Genomic DNA, 11274 nt, shown 5'->3' with positions numbered 1-11274 from the left:
CCCCTTAAGATGCTAGAGAAACTGGGAGATAACACCTATGGACTTAGTCTATCCCCATACATGTGCATTTACTCAGTGGTGAATGTAGAGAATATGAAACTCTATGAGCCTTCCATGTGGGATCAAGAGGAGGAACATGTCCTCCCTTTTACAGATGATTTGGTACCAGATGCTCAAGCATAGTTGATAAGGGCTATAGCCTGTAGTAGAGGTCTTGAACTAGAAGATAGGGGAAACATGGCCTTTAGCATTTTGGGTTGAAAAGGACAACTTCCAAGAAAGGCTAAATGGTAAACTTGGGCAAGCTACTGGTGACCAACACATGCCACAGTGGAGCAACATGTTAGTGACCAACATAGGCCACAATGGAGCAACCTGCTAGTGAACGCACCCCAGTAGGCCTACAAGGAGTGTTGGTTCTCAAGCTGGCTCAGATGAAGCAGTTCAGGGCTGAAACTCTGGGAAATGAAAGGTACATGGATAGGGCTTTGTGCAAGATGGTGACAAGGGGTATAGGATGTTGATTGATCCAATTAGGAGGCTCATTGATCAGATGTGACAAAATGGCCTATAACAAAATCACCAACATAATTAACATGTATAGGATCACCAACCTAAGTATCATATGTACATGTTCATTTACAATTCAAGGGTTAAGTTAGGGGTATTACACCCCCCCACCTTATTCATTCACTATCCTTTATGCATTTAGATCTAAGTATAATTAAATTTCACAAAGAACTACATAAACTATTGTTGCATGCTCCTATTTCACTTCTATAAGTATCTAGAGAAGCATTAGGTGGTTCTAGAGACAGCACACATGTAATTTATGTGTCTCTCCAAACAACCCTGTCAAATTGATTTGTAAACTTTCATGGATATTCCACTGGATAGTTCATCACAAGTCTACTAAAATATATGTGAAACTTCAAAGCCTACACTATGAGGGTTAAGTGTTCCTTATAATTATGGATTTGTTGATTATTGCATTATGCTTGTGCATGAAATATATGAAATATAAACAAATTGAGAATATACACAAACACAATCACTCACAACCATAATAACATAAGGTATGTCCTAGGAAACACTTTTGGGGGAACCCAACTGGAAGGTGAAGTTGCTTTGTTCTCTCTATCTTTAAATGAAAATGGATGCAAGTATAAAGAAGTTAGACCTGTGGCCCATGGGCTACTAGAGTGAAGAAATATTTTATTTTCTCTCTTTCTATCCACTCTTAGCTACTCTTCTCATCTATTGAACAAAATCCACTCCAATAGAATGGAACCCCTTTTCCTCCTAGTGGTCTACTTATAACACAAGCTAATAGTGCACTAGTGGTTGAGTTTAAATCCTTAAACTCTTAACTAGAATTAGAATATGGAATCTTCTAGAGTCTTCTTTCTCATTATCACATGGCTAGCCCTTTTTCCATGAATAATGGGGGTCGACATGGCATCTTCTCGAATCATGGTGATAAAATTAAAAATTTTAACTTCTAGGTGACATAACATTTGCAAATGGACTCATATTGAGGCGATTGTTGCAACTTGAAAAGGTATTTATGTGTAGAATAAGTGTTTGGGTTTCTCCTCTTTAGCGGCAAGGTTTTATCCGAAAAAACACTATTTGATGCCTCAAACTATTATCAGAAGGTTTTGTACCCCAATTAGTCAAACTAGATCCTGCCAATAAAAATGGTCCTATGAGTTGATTCCTCCAGTTTTTCCACTTCGAAATGTCAATATGGATAACAAATAATATAATTATCCAATATAGATCGTACATCCCCATGTCAGGATGCTTTTGATCTCCTAAAGCTTCAATAATGGGGATAGGAAAATTTTCCTCCACCTTCCTTTACACCTGCGTTGGTTCTAGAAATCCGAGAGAATGATCGGGATTCTGAAAGCTTCCCATTCTAGGAGATTCCAGAAGTTGTTACAACTACTTAACTTGGATAAAACATTTAGATCCTATCCTTCTGTACATTGGAGTTTTCACCACTTATCCTTTGATCCTATCCCTCCCAACTGACCATACTTCTCTATATATTCCCAGCCTTCTATGTGCTTGGGGGTTGGCTTTTGGAGAGTGATTATGCCCTTATGATGTTGTAGTGAGTAGTCACCTTCTCATGCATTTAGGGTGATTGGAGGTGCATATTGTGACAAGGAAAGGACAAGTCAAGAAATTGGAGGAGCTCTTCTACAAGATCAACTACTACTTATGGTTGCAATCTCCTTCCATTTATAATATTGAAAATAATTCATTATTTTCCTATATGTGATGTTGTTATTTCAGTTATTTCAATACCATGTTGATCTATTGAATGAAGTACTTAGGTGATACTACATAGATCTCACGGTTTCTAGGCTTGTGTTATCTGACTGTGCAGGTTCTAATTTCGGCAATCGGAGCTGGGATTGGAGCTTCCAAGCTAAATATGGAGCGAAGTTTACAAATGATTCTAGGTAGGCCTCACTCCATCATCTATTTATTTTCAGGAAAAGCATTGTATTCCTTATCTCGTTGTTGTTCTAGGTTAGCCGCCGACCTAGGGGAGATACTTTTGTCCACAATCATAAATCTCGTATAACAAATTGACTACTACACTGGGGAATAGAATATTCCCTTGGTGGTATCCTTGTCCATTTTGTTTGATTACCTCCTTGACAAACCTTTGTTGAATCATCCAACCAAGAACAGAACTAGGAAGTGATTTCATTGAACATTTTTTGCAATTTTTATGTCGGAAACCTCTTTCCCAGGCCTAACGCAATCCCTATGCCTTTGACAGGGCGTTGCACCTCACCCTGGCCAACTCTGCACCAATGTTGCAACGCATTGGGGCCTCTTCTGCACTAGCATTGGCCCCTATTTTTGCATGACTTTTTCCTTCGTTCTTGAGCCTATTTTTGGTCAGCCTACTTCCATCTAAACCTCCTTGAGCCTTCAATGTCTTGTGATGTCTCTAAAGCCTCTATTTGGTTTGCATTTGTGTTGTTTTCCTTTGGTAAGAATTGGTTTTAATTTTTCTTTGTTGTCGTTTGCAAACGGATTGTGTTTGATTGTTGATCGCTTAGATGAATTGTTGTCCTAGTCCTCATTTTGAAAAGTGTAATTGAACATTTCCATCTTAGTTTTCTCCATTTTGAATATTAATTGTGGTGAAAAGAAAAATTTTACATCGGCATTTAGGGTTTTGCATGTATATTAGAATAGGAATAGTTGCATTGGAAAGGAAATTGCATCATGCATCCTGTTTGTTGCATATTATGTGTTACATCTTGATTGTTGCTTCCCTTCCTTAGCTAGATTTTCATTGAAAGAGAAAGGATTTCTATTTTCTCATGCTAGATTTGCATTTTAGGATATTCAATTGACATTTGTGTTAAGCCCTAAAACTGAAACATAATCAAAGATAAACAGTGAAATTTATTGAATCAACCTAAGGAGTATTTGTAACATTAAAGCAAACATTTAGAAGTTTAGGCTAGAGACATGTTTTGGCATTGTTAAACATAGGAGCTATCGTTGTTTACCAACGTTGCATCCCGGGCTTGAAATCTCGTTCCACGTATGTGAGTGTATAGGTTTGTACTCCATGTACCTTCGAGTATATTGGTGCGCTCCACGCACGTAAATTATATGGGAACGCTCTGATCGGAAGGTTACGCATTAAACAACACTACTACGCACTGCACTCCCATGTACCGTCACGTATATTTTTGGAGTCCCCAATAGGTTGCTATCCATCCATAGGTAACCAAGTCTGCTGCCTTGTATACCGTGATACATTGAACACAACATTTAGTGAGATTGGTTGTCGTATGTTAAGTCCTTGTTTGCCAAGGTGTATATTGCAATTCTCGGTTGCTTGCTAATCCTTTATGCCTAGATTACCCTCTTTTTTATTTATTTCTTTTTGTGTTAATAAAATTTATTGCCCAACGTGGAAGAAAAAAATCCCCCTCCCCGTCGTTCACGTAGAATGCAAAATAAACCTCCACTTCCTCCATATTCTACTCCTAACTGTTGTCCTAGACATAACAAACTACCGAATTGGGAACTACTTCTGGCCCTCCTCTTGATATTGATCAGCAAGAATCATCTGTCTCTTTGATTTCTGAACCCGAGATTACATCTATTCCTATTGGTGACACTAACACAATTGAAACAGAAGTCCTTGAAATTTTGTTACTTAAGGTCATTAAATATGATCTCCCTAAGTCAGAAAAATTGTTTCATGAGGTTACTGAACTTGAGGAGCCTCAACCATCTTTACATGAGTCCTTGGGACCTTCTTCCTCTCTTCCTTTGTCTCAAACAAAACCAATATATCTTGGGCCTGACAGTAAAACTCTTCCATATGAACTTTTGAGCATTGAAGAGCTCCCTCAAGAAGAGCTTCATCCTTCTACTCCTATTCATTGGGAAGGACTTCATTTTTATCAAGTTGATAGTCTTCCATCTCCTCAACCTCAGACACAATCTCCTTTACTTTATTCTTTGGGCTAACCCGCAGATTTCTCGCGACATTCTTCATTGGGATTATTAACCATGACTGGAACTGATTCAAACCCCCAGCCTGTGTCCACCACTATGCTTGAGACATCAAGCGTCACATCTTCATCTATGTTTGTAACATCACCAAAAGCTCATTTATATGGTGGCCCGTCTGTCTCGCTTGGCTATCAGTCATTATCCGGTACCTTTTATGGTGTGGCTTCCAGTCCTTGGACCTCTCCCATGACATCTAATTTGGGAATAATGTATGGTTCTTCTCTTATGAATGCCACACAGTCTACTCTTATTCCTCCATCCACACCTACAATAGAGTAGCATTATGGCTGTTATATCAGTGGGAAAATCTACCCTCAATAGTCGAACCCTCTTTATGTTGGGTACCCTCCATCTAGATGGCAATTGCCTCCATCATCCCCTCCTCCCATGGTTGGGGGGCAAACTGTTGTTAATATACCTCAATATGTTAATCCACCTACTTATAGTCCTCCTCATCCTAGAATGGCTTCCAGTGTTTGGAAACCTACTTTACCCGTACAACCTGGTTCATATTGGGATCGATTGTTGAATCCTCAAACTGTACCATCTTCATCGCAAATTCCTACCTATTCATCAGCACCTCAACAAGCTCAAATACATGTGAGCCAACCTTTATAGCCCATTCCAATGATGTTAGGTTCTCCTTAGATACCGATTAGTCAACTTGTACAAGGTTCCTCACCTTCTCAATCGCTTGCACAAGGTACTCCTCAAGTTTCGGTAGGCCAAATTATTCAAAATTTGGCACAATATCAATCGAACCCGTACCAAGGGCAATGAAAACCCCGATCAGGCAATAGTATGGATCACATCAAGTGCCTTTTCAAGGCCATCAAATCCAAACCCAACCATTCCAACAAATTTATCGCCATCTTGGGACTGGGCAACAAATCCACTTGTATGTTGGTTATCAGAACCCTCTATATTCTAGTAACTAGGTTCCTTATTATCATAACCCTCCTTATCCAAGAATGTAGGTGCCTGGTGCCCAGGCTATCCTTTCATATCGAGGTCATCTGCCTCCAACCTTTAACAGACAATTTCCTTTTGTAGCTACTCTTGAGTTACTAGATCTAACTCGGCTTACTAACGATCCCATTGCTCATTCGCCATGGTGGTCGAGTATTCCCACTAAGTTTCCTTTTGATATCCAAAAATTCAATGGGAATCATGGAGATCACCCATCGACGCATGTTATGATGTATCTTCTATTGTATTCATTCAATCACTTAATGTTGATTCCATTCGAATCCATCTTTTCCAACGAATGCTTACGGGTATCGCAGCAAAATAGTATATTGAATTACCTAGAGTGTCGTTTCATGACTTCAACACTTTAGCCACTACCTTCCTCACACATTTATAGTTTCCCATTAGATACGAAACTGGAATGGAACTATTAACTAACTTTAAACAATTATACTACTCTCACATTTTGGATCACATTCATTAGTGGAGATGTCATCGCCAGTTGGTCAAGACTTATGTTCCCGATCAGTTGTTAGTGGAATGGTTTGTCAAATCTCTATTACCTCCAATAACAAAAGATGTGGCCAAAGGTGGATTCATGACCGAAGAGCAAGTTATTGCTCATGCTCAATATTTATATCTAGTTTATACCCAATCTGGCACTTTCTATGATAAGATACCAAACGCTATGAGACCTTCGAATATTGTTCCTCCTCCACCCGGTAAAGAATCTCATGTTTCTGACGACATTATAGGTTCTGTTAGTTCGCAATCGGTGAGTAAACCATCTGGTATTGCTCTTTCTGCTCCTGCACAAAACCCTCTATCAATTCTCCTACGACTTCTACTTCTGAGATAAATATCGTCTCATCTGATAAAGGAAAGTCTCAAGAGAAACCTGGAAGCAAGAAGAAAGTTAAAGGTAAGAAAAACAAAGATTCCTCGCCACAGGATAAACAAACAAATTTGTCTTCCGATGAGAAACAAAAGCCTCGTTACCCATGTTTGATTCGTAAGGAGGATCACTTTACACGTGATTCTCTGCACCGCGCTGAAGTGAATCAGTTCCTTAGATCATCCACTTCTCTCGTTGTGCTAACAGACCCGTTTCCCAATCAAGAGACCCATATGGTTGTCTGAGATGCCTCTTCCTCTAACACATTTTTTATGCTTTCCTCCTCAAATATGAAATTTGATGTCATGGTGGCCACTCACAATAAGGACTATGGTAATGTGAATCCACCGAATTTCAAGCTACTAATCAACCTGCCAGATCGGCACCACCCTCATATGATCATGTTCTGCCTTCAGTTCCTACGAATTAACAGTCAAGCCTTTGAAGGGTGTTATCCATAAGTCTAATTTCAACCCTCATTCTAGAGCTGCTCAAAATTATAACGTAGTTGAAGACCTCGCTAAGTCCCCTTCGACTATGTCGACTCTTGAGGTATTGCAAAACTGCCGCACTGAAAAGAAGGCCTTATTTTCAGCTATCAGATGTGTCGATCCATCAGATTCCATCCTAGTGGTTTTCTCTCATGAAAACTATACCCTCGAATTTCGGCTCAGTTACCTTTTATGATCCAGGTCGTTGTCCATGGTAAGAATATTCATCATTCTATTGTGGACAAGGGAGCCTCAAGCTACATCATGTCTTTGTCTTGCTGGAAGGCGATCAATTCACCCCAACTAAGTAAATCGACCACCACATTAAAATCCTTTGATGGAAGGACATACAAACCATGTGGGATTCTAAACTCCCTCCAAGTGGAATTAGGGGGCAAAGTCATCTCCGTTGAAGTAAAAGTTACTGGAAGACCTTTGGATTATGATCTTCTACTCAGACTTACATGGGTTTATGCTATGGCTATCATCATTTAAACTCACTTTTTCATGATCGCCTTTCCTCATAAAGGCAGGATTGTGGACTTAAATCAACTCACATTTTTCGCCTTTGATTCCAATGTTACGGGAAGTGTCCCTCTTGAAGGGGAATCCCTACATTCCTATCAGCATGTTGGGGTTGGTTTATTAAAGGATTCATCACTTATGGGAACTTTTTTGCTCCCTCCCCCTCCCCTTCCCAACTCCTCCACTTCGGTTGCTTATATTAACATGACATCATCATCTACTGATGAGCCTCAGTATTGCAGCAAGAATGTTGCAACTCCCAAGGCTACTAACTTTTAATTATCAACCCGGGGTTCGTATAAAATTAATAGGTATCGGCACTATATGTGTAGCATACAATGTGTCATTCCTTTGTTGTCATGATGTAATGGAGTGCATGTACTAAAATCAAACCCTAAACTAATTGCAGAAAATGAACTGAAATGGAAACCCTAACCTATTACAAGAAATAAAGTACAAGGAAAGAAACATATTCTAATTGCATAAAGATCATGAACTAAATGTAAAAGAAACCTAACTTAACCCTATTTATCACATGTGATGATTTAAACTAACTAAGCATGGAATCTGATCTAGAGAGTTCTAACTGTTGTGTGCATGAATAAATATAAAATAACTTTTTCCTTTTTATCTTTTTGCTTGAAAAATGCAAATGCTAATCTTGCTTGGTTCTTTGGCAGGGGAAATAGGTGTGGGGGAAAGGAGTAAAATGGTTCGGATGGTTTGGAGGGAAAGTAGGGGCCTAATCCTGGCTTCTAGTGATGATTTTTCTCAATTTGGGCTCAAAACAGGCCACTATGGGTTTTCCTACAGGATGTCTACAGGAAGTACTAGTTCCTACAAGATGTCTAAAGGATCCCCTGTTTTATTACAAAAAGCAGGCTAAAAGCTTAAGAAGTCGTCTAGAAGGTGGAATGGAGCTTGGGAAAGGTGGATAATGGAATAATAAGGCATGGAGGTGGATGGGTAGACTTGCTCAATGGAAATGAGTATTTTTGCTTATAAAACAAGAATTCGGATTGAGACTTTAGTGGATTTTGGTGACATGGGTGGATGAGGCTTGGATCAGGCGAATGAGATGAGGTCTCCCTACAATGTAGAAGCTCCTGAAACAACACACATTATTGTTTGCATCCATCCTCAAATTCATCTATACATGGGAAAGATTTATTAAATTACTAAAAAATCAGAAATTCGAGAACTAGTGAGCTAGTAAATCTCTCAAATGCCTAACATAATCAAGTGAAAAATCAATAGGGTAAATTTTGTTATTAAACAGAATGTTTTTGTGATCTAATGCAAGTGGAACCAATTCGATTAGAGCTTGTTAGCATGCTATAAAAAATAGCAGAAATTTATTGTTCTTTGCTACAAAGGAGTTCCAGAAATCTAGATTTGGGAATAAGAAGACTAATTCAAGTAGCTCAATGATTATTATGACCTTTCAAATCCTTTACAAGGATGAAATGATGCTTTTCATTCTGCAAAAAAACTTACATCAACCATTTAACCCAATCCTACAACAAGATATCATTAATACTAAATGCAGAAATAGAAAGAAACAAAAACAAGAGATGCATGTGAATAAGAAGTGACAAGGAGAAAAACAAATGATACAAAAGGGATCCGAGGCTCCTGGGATGGCCAAGCCCAAGGAAACTCAGAGATCTATGGAAGAGAACAAGTTTTAGAAGTTGAACATGACACCAATCTTCTCTATTTTCATCAATACAATTACCGCCCTGCAAGAAAATACAATGGAGCTGCAAAAATACGAGTTCTCTCCACAAGAAGACTAATAAAAATCTCTCCCTAGAGAAAAATTCGACTTGGTACTTATATAAAATTATTATGAATCGTTCCCCATGAAAGGAAGAAGTTTTCCCCACCAAAATCCCTTGATTAGTGGATATGATTCCCAATACTAGGAATCTGTATTAAATGGAACACATTCTTAGATTTTCTCAGTCGTTAGAGTTCCACAATCTATGCCATAATTCCATAATATCTTCTTGATTTATTATTTAGTATATATCCTCCTATATTAGGGAGTATGTCCCTAAATTATCTCCTCCTCTAAATCTTCATAATTTGCCCAATAGTCTCATAATATTCCACAAAAATAAATAATATTAGGCACAAATATTAATTATTCATAACCCTTCCTAATGAATATATTAAAGTTAATAATACATTATATAATGCAAAAATAGAGGTTTAATGTGTTGAACGATGGTCATAAGCCTTAATTTATGTTTAATTTAGAGGCATGGGCCTTAATCTATGTCTAATTTAGAAGCCCACCATACCCCCCTCTTGAAAGTGTTGCTCATCCTCTGAGCAACTTAGTGACCTCATTGTGCCTCATTCATGGCCCTAGTGGCCTCTCTCTTGTGCACCCCTCAGTCCTTTCTCTTAAGAATCTTGGTTGTAAGTTCTACAAGGACAAGCCCAAAAATCTATTTGTGCATAGAAAAATCATTATTTCTTGAGACCATTAGCTTGCTTTCTTCCCCTTATTCAAGATGGGTTCTTGAATATTTTTCAGTTTGGCAAGGTCTTCCACATCCTTATCAACCTTCTACTACCTTGTTCCACCATTTGGACACCTCTAAAACCTTCAAAATGCCTTTAGATGAGAACTAGGACATCCTGTAGTAATTCTTGTCAAAATTACAGGAAACCTATAGGAAACCCCATTAAAACTACAGGAAACCCGTTTTGAGCATAAATGATAGTCTCGGGTTAGGGCAGACCCTTAACTTGACTTCCATACCTTTCCCCCATTTTTATAACATCTTTTAGGCCTTGGACAAAAGCTAGAAAGCGAATAGAGACCTATTGGAAATCCTCTTTTTATCACTGCAGTTTGAGTTCTGTTTTGATGGTAAATGCCTCATTTCCTTTTGTTGCCTTCTTCTTCTCTTTTGTGGCCTAGATGATTGCCTAATGGCCTTAGAGTTTTCTATTTTGATTAGGTTTGTCTTCGGAACTATCTTTTTTTGTTTTAGCACCATTTGTTCCTTTATTCCTTCTTGTAGCAACATTTTGTCTTCATGTAGCTGCGATTCCTTCTCTTTTAGAGTATTTTAACTATATGGTAGTGATGAAAAATGATGTAGAGGCTTTGGAGGATGATGCTAGGGCTCAAAGGGAGTAGTGTAGGTTTGTGAAAATGGAGAGGATGCTCTCTTTGTTTTTTTCAATAAATTTTTAGGGTGAGACAGAGTGTAGGGTTTGCTCTTGAAATTATGAAATGGGATGGATGAATGATGGATAGATAGTGAATATGAAGTGGATGGAGGGCTTGGAGTGTTGTGGTGACTTGGACTTTGCAAAAATTTATTCTTTTAACTGCTATCCTCATTCCTTGAAATCATCACCCTTTATAATTTGAATTTTCAACATTGCACGAGTGAAGGAGTGAGTTGCAATTAACTAGTTGAAGGCGGTTGAGACTGCCAACCCATCCTTAGCTTATAAAACCTCATCTCTCATGCATTGACAACAAATTTCTAACCATAAGATGCCCAAGAGAAGATGTCAAGAATATTGCATACCTGTACCTACCTGATGGTTGTTGGAGAGACATGCATGCTGTTGTTGAGTTGATGTTGTTGTGCTGCTAATGACTCAGGTACATCTTCTTGATTGCCTTTTTCTTTTTTGTTGATCTCATTTTGTTGATGGGTTGTCTTCTTGTTGATGTGCAGGTGTTGGGGGACCTATATCAACCTTCCCTAAAGAATACATGACCTTTTGACCCATTTCTCCATCATATTACCTCTTGTAGCTTCTTCTCAGCCTTCCTGTAGAGATCTTGTA

The 11274-nt window shown here is 38.5% G+C and overlaps 1 pseudogene; it reads left to right on the top strand.

Annotated features, from left to right (window-relative positions):
- The first annotated feature begins 365 nt into the window (after nucleotides 1–365).
- Nucleotides 366–11274, top strand: part of LOC149227220 (UDP-arabinopyranose mutase 1 pseudogene) — an 80956-nt pseudogene continuing 70047 nt past the window's right edge.

The sequence above is a fragment of the Pinus tabuliformis genome, chromosome J (genome assembly GCF_031772625.1).
Source record: "Pinus tabuliformis cultivar Carrire ecotype Pingquan chromosome J, CPIR1, whole genome shotgun sequence".
NCBI classification, from domain to species: domain Eukaryota; kingdom Viridiplantae; phylum Streptophyta; class Pinopsida; order Pinales; family Pinaceae; genus Pinus; species Pinus tabuliformis.
Note: the sequence above shows the minus strand (reverse complement) of the source record. Positions and strands in the feature narration are given on the sequence as shown.